The sequence below is a fragment of the Schistocerca gregaria genome, unplaced genomic scaffold (genome assembly GCF_023897955.1).
Source record: "Schistocerca gregaria isolate iqSchGreg1 unplaced genomic scaffold, iqSchGreg1.2 ptg000073l, whole genome shotgun sequence".
Classification (NCBI taxonomy): Eukaryota; Metazoa; Arthropoda; class Insecta; order Orthoptera; family Acrididae; genus Schistocerca; species Schistocerca gregaria.
The window spans coordinates 3123471-3139219 of NW_026061709.1; positions in this window are offsets into that span (position 1 = coordinate 3123471).

Sequence of the window (15749 nt, forward strand, 5' to 3'; positions counted from 1 at the left end):
TCCACAGATTACAGAAAGCATCCAGATGTGCAGCGGAAACTGCTACTGGTCTTCCAGGGAACGATCAAAGCGTAGACTCTTAGAGACATTACTCCCATGGAGGAAAGTGCGCATGGTGACTGTTGTATTCAATCCCAATGCAAGTTCTGTGTTTCATCAACACTCTGATACTCCACAGATTACAGAATGCCTCCAGATGTGCATCGGAAACTACTACTGGTCTTCCAGGGAACGATCAAAGCGTATACTGTTTGGGACATTACTCCCATGGAGGAAAGTGCACATGGTGACTGTTGTATTCAATCCCGATGCAATTTCTGTGTTTCATCAACACTCTGATAGTCCACAGATTACAGAATGCCTCCAGATGTGCATCGGAACCTACTACTGGTCTTCTTGGGAACGATCAAATCGTACACAGTTTGAGACATTATTCCCGTGGAGGAAAGTGCGCATGGTGACTGCTGTATTCAATCCCGAGGCAATTTCTGTGTTTCATCAACACTCTGATACTCCACAGATTACAGAATGCCTCCAGATGTTCACCGGAAACTACTACTGGTCTTCCAGGGAACGATCAAAGCGTAGACTGTTTGAGACATTACCTTTATGGAGGAATGTGCGCATGGTGACTGTTGTATTCAATCCCGAAGCAATATCTGTGTTTCATCAACACTCTGATAGTCCACAGATTACAGAATGCCTCCAGATGTGCATCGGAAACTACTACTGGTCTTCCAGGGAACGATCAAAGCGTAGACTGTTTGAGAATTACTTCCATGAGGAAAGTGCGCATGGCGACTGTTGTATTCAATCCCGATGCAATTTCTGTGTTTCACGAACACTCCGATACTCCACAGATTACAGAATGCCTCCAGATGTGCATCGGAAACTACTACTGGTCTTCCAGGGAACGATGAAAGCGTAGACTGTTTGCGACATAACTATCGTTGAGGGAAGTGCGCATGGTGACTGTTGTGATCAATCCCGATGCAATTTCTGTGTTTCATCAACACTCTGATAGTCCACAGATTACAGAATGCCACCAGATGTGCATCGGAAACTACTACTGGTCTTCCAGGGAACGATCAAAGCGTAGACTGTTTGAGAATTACTTCCATGAGGAAAGTGCGCATGGCGACTGGTGTATTCAATCCCGATGCAATTTCTGTGTTTCACGAACACTCCGATATTCCACAGATTACAGAATGCCTCCAGATGTGCATCGGAAACTACTACTGGACTTCCAGGGAACGACCAAAGCGTAAACTCCCTGAGACATTACTCCCATGGAGTAAAGTGCGCATGGTGTCTGTTGTATTCACCCATGCATTTTCCTTGTTTCATAAACACTCTGATAGTCCACAGATAACAGAATGCCACGAGATGTGCATCGGAAACTACTACTGGTCTTCCAGGGAACGATCAAAGTGTAGACTGTTTGAGAATTACTCCCATGTAGGAAAGTGCGGATGGTGACAGTTGTATTTAGTCCCAATGCAATTTCTGTGTTTCATCAACACTCTGATAGTCTACAGATTACAGAATGCCTCCAGATGTGCATCGGAAACTACTACTGGTCTTCCAGGGAACGATCAAAGTGTAGACTGTTTGGGACATTACTCCCATGGAGGAAAGTGCATATGGTGACTGTTGTATTCAATCCCGATGCAATTTCTGTGTTTCATCAACACTCTGATAGTCCATAGATTACAGAATGCCTCCAGATGTGCATCGGAACCTACTACTGGTCTTCTTGGGAACGATCAAATCGTAGACAATTTGAGACATTATTCCCATGGAGGAAAGTGCGCATGGTGACTGCTGTATTCAATCCCGAGGCAATATCTTTGTTTCATCAACACTCTCATAGTCCACAGTTTACAGAATGCCTCCAGATGTGCATCGGAAACTCCTACTGGTCTTCCAGGGATCGGTCAAAGCGTAAACTCTTTGAGACATTATTCCCATGGAGGAAAGTGCGCATGGTGACTTGTATTCAATCCCGATGCAATTTCTGTGTTTCATCAACACTCTGATACTCCACAGATTACAGAATGCCACCAGATGTGCATCGGAAACTACTACTGGTCTTCCAGGGAACGATCAAGGCGTAGACTGTCTGAGACATTACTCCCATGGAGGAAAGTGCGCATTGTGACTGTTGTATTCAATCCCAATGCAATTTCTGTGTTTCATCAAACTCTGATAGTCCACAGATTACAGAATGCCCCCAGATGTGCATCGGAAACTACTACTGGTCTTCCAGGGAACGATCAAAGCGTAAACTCTTTGAGACATTACGCCCATGGAGGAAAGTGCGAGTGGTGACTGTTGTATTCAATCCCAATGCAATTTCTGTGTTTCATCAACACTCTGATACTCCACAGATTACAGAATGCCTCCAGATGTGCATCGGAAACTATTACTGGTCTTCCAGGGAACGATCAAAGCATAGACTGTTTGAGACATTACTCCCATGGAGGAAAGTACGCATGGTGACTGTTGTATTCAATCTCGATGCAATTTCTGTGTTTCATCAAACTCTGATAGTCCATAGATTAAAGAATGCCTCCAGATGTTCATCGGAAACTACTACTGGTCTTCCAGGGAACGATCAAAGCGTAAACTCTTTAAGACATTACTTTTATTTTGGAATGTGCGCATGGTGACTGTTGTATTCAATCCCGATGCAATTTCTGTGTTTCATCAACTCTCTGATACTCCACAGATAACAGAATGCCTGCAGATGTGCATCGGAAACTACTACTGATATTCCAGGGAACGATCACAGCGTAAACTCTTTGAGATATTACTCCCATGGAGGAATGTGCGCATGGTGACTGTTGTATTCAATCTCGATGCATTTTCTGTGTTTCATCAACACTCTGATAGTCCACAGATTACAGAATGAGACCAGATGTACATCGGAAACTACTACTGGTCTTCCAGGGAACGATAAAAGCGTAGACGGTTTGAGACATTACTCCCATGGAGGGAACTGCGCATGGAGATTTTGTATTTAATCCCGATGCAATTTCAGTGTTTCATCAACACTCTGATAGTCCACAGATTACAGAAAGCATCCAGATGTGCAGCGGAAACTGCTACTGGTCTTCCAGGGAACGATCAAAGCGTAGACTCTTAGAGACATTACTCCCATGGAGGAAAGTGCGCATGGTGACTGTTGTATTCAATCCCAATGCAAGTTCTGTGTTTCATCAACACTCTGATACTCCACAGATTACAGAATGCCTCCAGATGTGCATCGGAAACTACTACTGGTCTTCCAGGGAACGATCAAAGCGTATACTGTTTGGGACATTACTCCCATGGAGGAAAGTGCACATGGTGACTGTTGTATTCAATCCCGATGCAATTTCTGTGTTTCATCAACACTCTGATAGTCCACAGATTACAGAATGCCTCCAGATGTGCATCGGAACCTACTACTGGTCTTCTTGGGAACGATCAAATCGTACACAGTTTGAGACATTATTCCCGTGGAGGAAAGTGCGCATGGTGACTGCTGTATTCAATCCCGAGGCAATTTCTGTGTTTCATCAACACTCTGATACTCCACAGATTACAGAATGCCTCCAGATGTTCACCGGAAACTACTACTGGTCTTCCAGGGAACGATCAAAGCGTAGACTGTTTGAGACATTACCTTTATGGAGGAATGTGCGCATGGTGACTGTTGTATTCAATCCCGAAGCAATATCTGTGTTTCATCAACACTCTGATAGTCCACAGATTACAGAATGCCTCCAGATGTGCATCGGAAACTACTACTGGTCTTCCAGGGAACGATCAAAGCGTAGACTGTTTGAGAATTACTTCCATGAGGAAAGTGCGCATGGCGACTGTTGTATTCAATCCCGATGCAATTTCTGTGTTTCACGAACTTTCCGATACTCCACAGATTACAGAATGCCTCCAGATGTGCATCGGAAACTACTACTGGTCTTCCAGGGAACGATGAAAGCGTAGACTGTTTGCGACATAACTATCGTTGAGGGAAGTGCGCATGGTGACTGTTGTGATCAATCCCGATGCAATTTCTGTGTTTCATCAACACTCTGATAGTCCACAGATTACAGAATGCCACCAGATGTGCATCGGAAACTACTACTGGTCTTCCAGGGAACGATCAAAGCGTAGACTGTTTGAGAATTACTTCCATGAGGAAAGTGCGCATGGCGACTGGTGTATTCAATCCCGATGCAATTTCTGTGTTTCACGAACACTCCGATATTCCACAGATTACAGAATGCCTCCAGATGTGCATCGGAAACTACTACTGGACTTCCAGGGAACGACCAAAGCGTAAACTCCCTGAGACATTACTCCCATGGAGTAAAGTGCGCATGGTGTCTGTTGTATTCACCCATGCATTTTCCTTGTTTCATAAACACTCTGATAGTCCACAGATAACAGAATGCCACGAGATGTGCATCGGAAACTACTACTGGTCTTCCAGGGAACGATCAAAGTGTAGACTGTTTGAGAATTACTCCCATGTAGGAAAGTGCGGATGGTGACAGTTGTATTTAGTCCCAATGCAATTTCTGTGTTTCATCAACACTCTGATAGTCTACAGATTACAGAATGCCTCCAGATGTGCATCGGAAACTACTACTGGTCTTCCAGGGAACGATCAAAGTGTAGACTGTTTGGGACATTACTCCCATGGAGGAAAGTGCATATGGTGACTGTTGTATTCAATCCCGATGCAATTTCTGTGTTTCATCAACACTCTGATAGTCCACAGATTACAGAATGCCTCCAGATGTGCATCGGAACCTACTACTGGTCTTCTTGGGAACGATCAAATCGTAGACAATTTGAGACATTATTCCCATGGAGGAAAGTGCGCATGGTGACTGCTGTATTCAATCCCGAGGCAATATCTTTGTTTCATCAACACTCTCATAGTCCACAGTTTACAGAATGCCTCCAGATGTGCATCGGAAACTCCTACTGGTCTTCCAGGGATCGGTCAAAGCGTAAACTCTTTGAGACATTATTCCCATGGAGGAAAGTGCGCATGGTGACTTGTATTCAATCCCGATGCAATTTCTGTGTTTCATCAACACTCTGATACTCCACAGATTACAGAATGCCACCAGATGTGCATCGGAAACTACTACTGGTCTTCCAGGGAACGATCAAGGCGTAGACTGTCTGAGACATTACTCCCATGGAGGAAAGTGCGCATTGTGACTGTTGTATTCAATCCCAATGCAATTTCTGTGTTTCATCAAACTCTGATAGTCCACAGATTACAGAATGCCCCCAGATGTGCATCGGAAACTACTACTGGTCTTCCAGGGAACGATCAAAGCGTAAACTCTTTGAGACATTACGCCCATGGAGGAAAGTGCGAGTGGTGACTGTTGTATTCAATCCCAATGCAATTTCTGTGTTTCATCAACACTCTGATACTCCACAGATTACAGAATGCCTCCAGATGTGCATCGGAAACTATTACTGGTCTTCCAGGGAACGATCAAAGCATAGACTGTTTGAGACATTACTCCCATGGAGGAAAGTACGCATGGTGACTGTTGTATTCAATCTCGATGCAATTTCTGTGTTTCATCAAACTCTGATAGTCCATAGATTAAAGAATGCCTCCAGATGTTCATCGGAAACTACTACTGGTCTTCCAGGGAACGATCAAAGCGTAAACTCTTTAAGACATTACTTTTATTTTGGAATGTGCGCATGGTGACTGTTGTATTCAATCCCGATGCAATTTCTGTGTTTCATCAACTCTCTGATACTCCACAGATAACAGAATGCCTGCAGATGTGCATCGGAAACTACTACTGATATTCCAGGGAACGATCACAGCGTAAACTCTTTGAGACATTACTCCCATGGAGGAATGTGCGCATGGTGACTGTTGTATTCAATCCCGATGCATTTTCTGTGTTTCATCAACACTCTGATAGTCCACAGATTACAGAATGAGACCAGATGTACATCGGAAACTACTACTGGTCTTCCAGGGAACGATAAAAGCGTAGACGGTTTGAGACATTACTCCCATGGAGGGAACTGCGCATGGAGATTTTGTATTTAATCCCGATGCAATTTCAGTGTTTCATCAACACTCTGATAGTCCACAGATTACAGAAAGCATCCAGATGTGCATCGGAAACTGCTACTGGTCTTCCAGGGAACGATCAAAGCGTAGACTCTTAGAGACATTACTCCCATGGAGGAAAGTGCGCATGGTGACTGTTGTATTCAATCCCAATGCAAGTTCTGTGTTTCATCAACACTCTGATACTCCACAGATTACAGAATGCCTCCAGATGTGCATCGGAAACTACTACTGGTCTTCCAGGGAACGATCAAAGCGTATACTGTTTGGGACATTACTCCCATGGAGGAAAGTGCACATGGTGACTGTTGTATTCAATCCCGATGCAATTTCTGTGTTTCATCAACACTCTGATAGTCCACAGATTACAGAATGCCTCCAGATGTGCATCGGAACCTACTACGGGTCTTCTTGGGAACGATCAAATCGTAGACAGTTTGAGACATTATTCCCATGGAGGAAAGTGCGCATGGTGACTGCTGTATTCAATCACGAGGCAATTTCTGTGTTTCATCATCACTCTGATAGTCCACAGTTTACAGAATGCTTCCAGATGTGCATCGGAAACTACTACTTGTCTTCCAGGGATTGATCAAAGCGTAAACTCTTTGATACATTATTCCCATGGAGGAAAGTGCACATGGTGACTGTTGTATTCAATCCCGATGCAATTTCTATGTTTCATCAACACTCTGATCCTCCACAGATTACAGAATGCCTGCAGATGTGCATCGGAAACTACTACTGGTCTTCCAAGGAACGATCAAAGCGTAGACTGTTTGAGAATTACTTCCATGAGGAAAGTGCGCATGGTGATTGTTGTATGCAATCCCGATGCAATTTCTGTTTTTCATCAACACTCTGATACTCCACAGATTACAGAATGCCTCCAGATGTGCATCGGAACCTACTACTGGTCTTCTTGGGAACGATCAAATCGTAGACAGTTTGAGACATTATTCCCGTGGAGGAAAGTGCGCATGGTGACTGCTGTATTCAATCCCGAGGCAATTTCTGTGTTTCATCAACACTCTGATACTCCACAGATTACAGAATGCCTCCAGATGTTGATCGGAAACTACTACTGGTCTTCCAGTGAACTATAAAATCGTAGACTGTTTGAGACATTACTTTTATGGAGGAATGTGCGCATGGTGACTGTTGTATTCAATCCCGAAGCAATTTCTGTGTTTCATCAACACTCTGATAGTCCACAGATTACAGAATGCCTCCAGATGTGCATCGGAAACTACTACTGGTTTTCCAGGGAACGATCAAAGCGTAGACTGTTTTAGACATACCTATCGTTGAGGAAAGTGCGCATGGTGACTGTTGTGTTCAATCCCGATGCAATTTCTGTGTTTCATCAACACTCTGATAGTCCACAGATTACAGAATGCCACCAGATGTGCATCGGAAACTACTACTGGTCTTCCTGGGAACGATCAAGGCGTATACTGTTTGAGAATTACTTCCATGAGGAAAGTGCGCATGGTGACTGTTGTATTCAATCCCGATGCAATTTCTGGGTTTCATCAGCACTCTGATAGTCCACAGATTACAGAATGCCTCCAGATGTGCATCGGAAACTACTACTGGAGTTTCAGGGAACGACCAAAGCGTAAACTCCTTGAGACATTACTCCCATGGAAGAAAGTGCGCATGTTGACTGTTGTATTCAGTCCATGCATTTTCCTTGTTTCATCAACATTCTGATAGTCCACAGATTACAGAAAGCCTCCAGATGTGCATCGGAAACTACTACTGGCCTTCCAGGGAACGATCACAGCGTAGACTGTTAGAGACATTACTCCCATGGAGGAAAGTGCGCATGGTAACTGTTGTATTCAATCCCGATGCAATTTCATTGTTTCATCAACACTCTGATAGTCTACAGATTACAGAATGCCACCAGATGTGCATCGGAAACTACTACTGGTCTTCCAGAGAACGATCAAATCGTAGACTGTTTGAGACATTACTCCCATGGAGGAAAGTGCGCATGGTGACTGTTGTATTCAATCCCGATGAAATTTCTGTGTTTCATCAACACTCTGATACTCCACAGATTACAGAATGCCTCCAGTCCTGCATCGGAAACTACTACTGGTCTTCCAGGGAACGATCAAAGCGTAGACTGTTTGTGACATACCTATCGTTGAGGAAAGTGCGCATGGTGACAGTTGTATTCAATCCATGCATTTTCCTTGTTTCATCAACACTCTGATAGTCCACAGATAACAGAATGCCACGAGATGTGCATCGGGAACTACTACTGGTCTTCCAGGGATCGATCAAAGCGTAGACTGTTTGAGAATTACTCCCATGGAGGAAAGTGCGGATGGTGACTGTTGTACTCAATCCCAATGCAATTTCTGTGTTTCATCAACACTCTGATAGTCTACAGATTACAGAATGCCTCCAGATGTGCTTCGGAAACTACTACTGGTCTTCCAAGGAACGATCAAAGCGTAGACTGTTTGGGACATTACTCCCATGGAGGAAAGTGCGCATGGTGACTGTTGTATTCAATCACGATGCAATTTCTGTGTTTCATCAACACTCTGATACTCCACAGATTACAGAATGCCTCCAGATGTGCATCGGAAACTACTACTGGTCTTCCAGGGAACGATCAAAGCGTAGACCGTTTAGGACATTACTCCCATGGACGAAAGTGCGCATGGTGACTGTTGTATTCAATCCAGATGCAATTTCTGTGTTTCATCAACACTCTGATAGTCCACAGATTACAGAATGCCTCCAGATGTGCATCGGAAACTACTACTGGTCTTCCAGGGAACGATCAAAGCGTTGACTGTTTGAGACATTACTCCCATGGAGGAAAGTGCGCATGGTGACTGTTGTATTCGATCTCGATGCAATTTCTGTGTTTCATCAACACTCTGATAGTCCACAGATTACAGAATGCCTCCAGATGTTAATCGGAAACTACTACTGGTCTTCCAGGAAACGATCAAAGCGTAGACTGTTTGAGACATTACTCCCATGGAGGAAAGTGCATATGGTGACTGTTGTATTCAATCCCGATGCAATTTCTGTGTTTCATCAACACTCTGATAGTCCACAGATTACAGAATGCCTCCAGATGTGCATCGGAACCTACTACTGGTCTTCTTGGGAACGATCAAATCGTAGACAATTTGAGACATTATTCCCATGGAGGAAAGTGCGCATGGTGACTGCTGTATTCAATCCCGAGGCAATATCTTTGTTTCATCAACACTCTCATAGTCCACAGTTTACAGAATGCCTCCAGATGTGCATCGGAAACTCCTACTGGTCTTCCAGGGATCGGTCAAAGCGTAAACTCTTTGAGACATTATTCCCATGGAGGAAAGTGCGCATGGTGACTTGTATTCAATCCCGATGCAATTTCTGTGTTTCATCAACACTCTGATACTCCACAGATTACAGAATGCCACCAGATGTGCATCGGAAACTACTACTGGTCTTCCAGGGAACGATCAAGGCGTAGACTGTCTGAGACATTACTCCCATGGAGGAAAGTGCGCATTGTGACTGTTGTATTCAATCCCAATGCAATTTCTGTGTTTCATCAAACTCTGATAGTCCACAGATTACAGAATGCCCCCAGATGTGCATCGGAAACTACTACTGGTCTTCCAGGGAACGATCAAAGCGTAAACTCTTTGAGACATTACGCCCATGGAGGAAAGTGCGAGTGGTGACTGTTGTATTCAATCCCAATGCAATTTCTGTGTTTCATCATCACTCTGATACTCCACAGATTACAGAATGCCTCCAGATGTGCATCGGAAACTATTACTGGTCTTCCAGGGAACGATCAAAGCATAGACTGTTTGAGACATTACTCCCATGGAGGAAAGTACGCATGGTGACTGTTGTATTCAATCTCGATGCAATTTCTGTGTTTCATCAAACTCTGATAGTCCATAGATTACAGAATGCCTCCAGATGTTCATCGGAAACTACTACTGGTCTTCCAGGGAACGATCAAAGCGTAAACTCTTTAAGACATTACTTTTATTTTGGAATGTGCGCATGGTGACTGTTGTATTCAATCCCGATGCAATTTCTGTGTTTCATCAACTCTCTGATACTCCACAGATAACAGAATGCCTGCAGATGTGCATCGGAAACTACTACTGATATTCCAGGGAACGATCACAGCGTAAACTCTTTGAGACATTACTCCCATGGAGGAATGTGCGCATGGTGACTGTTGTATTCAATCCCGATGCATTTTCTGTGTTTCATCAACACTCTGATAGTCCACAGATTACAGAATGAGACCAGATGTACATCGGAAACTACTACTGGTCTTCCAGGGAACGATAAAAGCGTAGACGGTTTGAGACATTACCCCATGGAGGGAACTGCGCATGGAGATTTTGTATTTAATCCCGATGCAATTTCAGTGTTTCATCAACACTCTGATAGTCCACAGATTACAGAAAGCATCCAGATGTGCATCGGAAACTGCTACTGGTCTTCCAGGGAACGATCAAAGCGTAGACTCTTAGAGACATTACTCCCATGGAGGAAAGTGCGCATGGTGACTGTTGTATTCAATCCCAATGCAAGTTCTGTGTTTCATCAACACTCTGATACTCCACAGATTAGAGAATGCCTCCAGATGTGCATCGGAAACTACTACTGGTCTTCCAGGGAACGATCAAAGCGTATACTGTTTGGGACATTACTCCCATGGAGGAAAGTGCACATGGTGACTGTTGTATTCAATCCCGATGCAATTTCTGTGTTTCATCAACACTCTGATAGTCCACAGATTACAGAATGCCTCCAGATGTGCATCGGAACCTACTACTGGTCTTCTTGGGAACGATCAAATCGTAGACAGTTTGAGACATTATTCCCATGGAGGAAAGTGCGCATGGTGACTGCTGTATTCAATCACGAGGCAATTTCTGTGTTTCATCATCACTCTGATAGTCCACAGTTTACAGAATGCTTCCAGATGTGCATCGGAAACTACTACTTGTCTTCCAGGGATTGATCAAAGCGTAAACTCTTTGATACATTATTCCCATGGAGGAAAGTGCACATGGTGACTGTTGTATTCAATCCCGATGCAATTTCTATGTTTCATCAACACTCTGATACTCCACAGATTACAGAATGCCTGCAGATGTGCATCGGAAACTACTACTGGTCTTCCAGGGAACGATCAAAGCGTAGACTGTTTGAGAATTACTTCCATGAGGAAAGTGCGCATGGTGATTGTTTTATGCAATCCCGATGCAATTTCTGTTTTTCATCAACACTCTGATACTCCACAGATTACAGAATGCCTCCAGATGTGCATCGGAACCTACTACTGGTCTTCTTGGGAACGATCAAATCGTAGACAGTTTGAGACATTATTCCCGTGGAGGAAAGTGCGCATGGTGACTGCTGTATTCAATCCCGAGGCAATTTCTGTGTTTCATCAACACTCTGATACTCCACAGATTACAGAATGCCTCCAGATGTGCATCGGAAACTACTACTGGTCTTCCAGGGAACGATCAAAGCGTAGACCGTTTAGGACATTACTCCCATGGACGAAAGTGCGCATGGTGACTGTTGTATTCAATCCAGATGCAATTTCTGTGTTTCATCAACACTCTGATAGTCCACAGATTACAGAATGCCTCCAGATGTGCATCGGAAACTACTACTGGTCTTCCAGGGAACGATCAAAGCGTAGACTGTTTGAGACATTACTTTTATGGAGGAATGTACGCATGGTGACTGTTGTATTCAATCCCGATGCAATTTCTATGTTTCATCAACACTCTGATAGTCCACAGATTACAGAATGCCCCCAGATGTGCATCGGAAACTACTACTGGTCTTCCAGGGATCGATCAAAGCGTAAACTCTTTGAGACATTACTCCCATGGAGGAAAGTGCGCATGGTGACTGTTGTATTCAATCCCAATGCAATTTCTGTGTTTCATCAACACTCTGATACTCCACAGATTACAGAATGCTTCCAGATGTGCATCGTAAACTATTACTGGTCTTCCAGGGAACGATCAAAGCGTTGACTGTTTGAGACATTACTCCCATGGAGGAAAGTGCGCATGGTGACTGTTGTATTCGATCTCGATGCAATTTCTGTGTTTCATCAACACTCTGATAGTCCACAGATTACAGAATGCCTCCAGATGTTAATCGGAAACTACTACTGGTCTTCCAGGAAACGATCAAAGCGTAGACTGTTTGAGACATTACTCCCATGGAGGAAAGTGCGCATGGTGACTGTTGCATTCAATCCCGTTGCAATTTCTGTGTTTCATCAACACTCTGATAGTCCACAGATTACAGAATGCCGCCAGATGTTCATCGGAAACTACTACTGGTCTTCCAGGGAACGATCAAAACGTGAACTCTTTAAGACACTACTTTTATTGAGGAATGTGCGCATGGTGACTGTTGTATTCAATCCCAATGCAATTTCAGTGTTTCGTCAACATTCCGATAGTCCACAGATTACAGAGTGCCTCCAGATGTGCATCGGAAACTACTTCTGGTCTTACAGGGAACGATCAAAGCGTAGACTGTTTGAGACATTACTCACGTGGAGCAAAGTGCGTATGGTGACTGTTGTATTCAATCCCGATGCAATTTCTGTGTTTCATCAACTCTGTGATACTCCACAGATTACAGAATGCCTCCAGATGTGCATCGGAAACTACTACTGGTCTTCCAGGGAACGATCAAAGAGTAGATTTTTTTAGACATTACTCCCATGGAGGAAAGTGCGCATGGTGACTGTTGTATTCAATCCCGATGCAATTTCTGTGTTTCATCAACACTCCGATAGTCCACAGATTACAGAATCCCTCCAGATGAGCATCGGAATCTACTACTGGTCTTCCAGGGAAAGATCAAAGCGTAGAATGTTTGAGACATTACTCGCATGGAGGAAAGTGTGCATGGTGACTGTTGTATTCAATCCCGAAGCTCTTTCTGTGTTTCATCAACACTCTGATAGTCCACTGATTACAGAATGCCTCCAGATGTGAATCGGAAATTACTACTGGTCTTCCAGGGAACGATCTATGCGTAGACTGTTTGAGACATTACTTTTATGGAGGAATGTGCGCATGGTGACTGTTGTATTCAATCCCGATGCAATTTCTATGTTTCATCAACACTCTGATAGTCCACAGATTACGGAATGCCCCCAGATGTGCATCGGAAACTACTACTGGTTTTCCAGGGATCGATCAAAGCGTAAACTCTTTGAGACATTACTCCCATGGAGGAAAGTGCCTATGGTGACTGTTGTATTATATCCCAATGCAATTTCTGTGTTTCATCAACACTCTAATACTCCACAGATTACAGTATGCTTCCAGATGTGAATCGTAAACTATTACTGGTCTTCCAGGGAACGATCAAAGCGTAGACTGTTTGAGACATTACTCCCATGGAGGAAAGTGCGCATGGTGACTGTTGTATTCGATCTCGATGCAATTTCTGTGTTTCATCAACACTCTGATAGTCCACAGATTACAGAATGCCTCCAGATGTTAATCGGAAACTACTACTGGTCTTCCAGGGAACGATCAAAGCGTAGACTGTTTGAGACATTACTCCCATGGAGGAAAGGGCGCATGGCGACTGTTGTATTCAATCCCGATGCAATTTCTGTGTTTCATCAACACTCTGATAGTCCACAGATTACAGAATGCCTCCAGATGTTCATCGGAAACTACAACTGGTCTACCAGGGAATGATCAAAGCGTTGACTGTTTGAGACATTACTCCCATGGAGGAAAGTGCGCATGGTGACTGTTGTATTCGATCTCGATGCAATTTCTGTGTTTCATCAACACTCTGATAGTCCACTGATTACAGAATGCCTCCAGATGTGAATCGGAAATTACTACTGGTCTTCCAGGGAACGATCTATGCGTAGACTGTTTGAGACACTACTTTTATTGAGGAATGTGCGCATGGTGACTGTTGTATTCAATCCCAATGCAATTTCAGTGTTTCGTCAACACTCCGATAGTCCACAGATTACAGAGTGCCTCCAGATGTGCATCGGAAACTACTTCTGGTCTTACAGGGAACGATCAAAGCGTAGACTGTTTGAGACATTACTCCCGTGGAGGAAAGTGCGCATGGTGACTGTTGTATTCAATCCCGATGCAATTTCTGTGTTTCATCAACTCTCTGATACTCCACAGATTACAGAATGCCTCCAGATGTGCATCGGAAACTACTACTGGTCTTCCAGGGAACGATCAAAGCGTAGATTTTTTTAGACATTACTCCCATGGAGGAAAGTGCGCATGGTGACTGTTGTATTCAATCCCGAAGCAATTTCTGTGTTTCATCAACACTCCGATAGTCCACAGATTACAGAATCCCTCCAGATGAGCATCGGAACCTACTACTGGTCTTCCAGGGAAAGATCAAAGCGTAGAATGTTTGAGACATTACTCGCATGGAGGAAAGTGTGCATGGTGACTGTTGTATTCAATCCCGAAGCTCTTTCTGTGTTTCATCAACACTCTGATAGTCCACTGATTACAGAATGCCTCCAGATGTGAATCGGAAATTACTACTGGTCTTCCAGGGAACGATCAAAGCGTAGACTGTTTGAGACATTACTTTTATGGAGGAATGTGCGCATGGTGACTGTTGTATTCAATCCCGATGCAATTTCTATGTTTCATCAACACTCTGATAGTCCACAGATTACGGAATGCCCCCAGATGTGCATCGGAAACTACTACTGGTTTACCAGGGATCGATCAAAGCGTAAACTCTTTGAGACATTACTCCCATGGAGGAAAGTGCGCATGGTGACTGTTGTATTCAATCCCAATGCAATTTCTGTGTTTCATCAACACTCTGATACTCCACAGATTACAGAATGCTTCCAGATGTGAATCGTAAACTATTACTGGTCTTCCAGGGAACGATCAAAGCGTAGACTGTTTGAGACATTACTCCCATGGAGGAAAGTGCGCATGGTGACTGTTGTATTCGATCTCGATGCAATTTCTGTGTTTCATCAACACTCTGATAGTCCACAGATTACAGAATGCCTCCAGATGTTAATCGGAATCTACTACTGGTCTTCCAGGGAACGATCAAAGCGTAGACTGTTTGAGACATTACTCCCATGGAGGAAAGGGCGCATGGCGACTGTTGTATTCAATCCCGATGCAATTTCTGTGTTTCATCAACACTCTGATAGTCCACAGATTACAGAATGCCTCCAGATGTTCATCGGAAACTACAACTGGTCTTCCAGGGAGCGATCAAAACGTGAACTCTTTAAGACATTACTTTTATTGCGGAATGTGCGCATGGTGACTGTTGTATTCAATCCCGATGCAATTTCTGTGTTTCATCAACACTCTGATAGTCCACAGATTACAGAGTGCCTCCAGATGTGCATCGGAAACTACTTCTGGTCTTACAGGGAACGATCAAAGCGTAGACTGTTTGAGACATAACTCACGTGGAGCAAAGTGCGCATGGTGACTGTTGTAATCAATCCCGATGCAATTTCTGTGTTTCATCAACTCTCTGATACTCCACAGATTACAGAATGCCTCCAGATGTGCATCGGAAACTACTACTGGTCTTCCAGGGA